The sequence below is a fragment of the Rhipicephalus microplus genome, chromosome 1 (assembly GCF_043290135.1).
Source record: "Rhipicephalus microplus isolate Deutch F79 chromosome 1, USDA_Rmic, whole genome shotgun sequence".
In the NCBI taxonomy this organism is placed as follows: domain Eukaryota; kingdom Metazoa; phylum Arthropoda; class Arachnida; order Ixodida; family Ixodidae; genus Rhipicephalus; species Rhipicephalus microplus.
This window is the reverse complement of record NC_134700.1, coordinates 116,745,221-116,746,904: the sequence shown is the minus strand read 5'-3', so window position 1 is coordinate 116,746,904 and position 1,684 is coordinate 116,745,221. Positions and strand designations below refer to the sequence as shown.

Here is a 1,684-nt window from a genome sequence, read left to right as displayed (position 1 = left end):
AATGTGCCGCATGTTGGCTCTCAAAAACACCTGGGCAGTCTTAGAGAACTCATCGTATCGAGGCAGGCAATTTGTAGTGTATCTGCTTGGAACCTCTAGAAGACTTTTTGGTTTAGCAAACGACACGGGACCTGCTGCTGAGCAGCCACCAGCGTATTACACACATGTTATACAATCTTCGCAACAATGGCGAAACGATTTTCTTGTTCAAGAACCTATGGAAATGTCCCCCAGCAACATGAGCGAATTAATAGCATTTAAAAGCCTATCTGAAGAACAACGCCGGAAATGCCGGGCGAAAAGACGCTGGACTCTTACAAACACGCCTCTCCCCTCCGAGGTCCGTGACCTAAACTGGCTCAGGGAATGGGGGCCTTTACACACGGCCGACCGCCTTGCGGCGTGGGGCGTGGCGCCCTCCGCCACATGCCCGCAATGCGGTCGCGTCGAAACACCTAGCCATGCTGGGAGAGGAAGCTTTCCTCCGACGGTGGTCTACGTGATTTTTATCGTAAAAAACTACAGAGTGTCCATGCCTTTCTTCCCCTATTGATGAGGTGGGCCAGAGCTTGTACCACTGTGACATTACAGTGTGTATTTTTCTTTCCTTCCTTAGAAACATGTCCTTTTGTGCAATATTGTTCTTGAGCGCGCGAGCAAATTGTCCTCACAGGGGAATGCAAAACATCACCCTTCTGTGAATGACGTCCTTTTGTTTGTTCATATAGCCTTACTGTCTATTTAAGTTTAATCATCTCGATGGCAAGAATATCCTGTCTTTGTTGCACAATTTTTGCATTGTACGTCACTGCATACACTACAAGTTCTTTCGCTGTATATAACAGCTTGCATTGTACATACGCATTGTTCATCATTTTCCATTTTTTTGTGTGCACATAGGCTCTGTATCAAATATCCGAAAATAAAATTCTCTTAAAAAATGACGGTGCCCCCCTTGGAGATGCGCGGGCATTGCACTGCGCTCGTGCTGACCCCTGCCACTCCCCCAAACTGGGGCAGATGGGGCATGCAATTTTTGGTAGTGGGGGACTGCGTTCGCGCTCTTCCCCCCATTTCACAATCCAAAGGAAGATCTACACACCCGTTGAAACACTTGCGCAGCAGAGGATAGTGCAAGCTATTGAGAACCAGGTTCTCCGATATGGCTTCTGATGTGTCGTTTGCTTGTGTTAAGTGAGAGTTGCTCAGAGCCCTTAAAATATACCTGCCCAAGGCTGCATCTGGAGAGAAAATTGCGATATTTGAAGTTTTTGCGCTATCTCTATTCGTATTATGTCTTCACGTGCTGGGTGAAGAAGATGAAGAAATATGCCTGAGGTTGGTAAGGGACTTTATTGATCCTCGGAAGAATCATTTGAGGGCAGGTGTGGCAGGGAAAGTGGAAGCAGGATGACGACGGGCCCTCGGGCCGCTCTAGATGGCCGCACATTGCTGTGCTTCGGCGACCATTCTGGCCCAGCTTACTACCCCGATCTTTATTCCCGGTTGCGAGCTGCGAAGAGGGCCTACCATCGCTCCTGGTGGGCGGAAAATTAGGTAAAATAATGTGAAATCGTGATAGCTGACGATTCACCTAAAGTGAAGGCTGGAGCCTGGTTCCTAGTGGTCGGGCTTTGGTGTCAGCAGCCGTGTTCGGACGAGAACCCCCAAACGTAAGCAGCCA

At 48.7% G+C, this 1,684-nt stretch overlaps 1 pseudogene; it reads left to right on the top strand.

The window, feature by feature from the left end:
* Positions 1–937: 937 nt before the first annotated feature.
* LOC119178830 (U1 spliceosomal RNA) lies at positions 938–1,071 on the top strand (annotated as a pseudogene).
* The last annotated feature ends 613 nt before the right edge of the window (positions 1,072–1,684 follow it).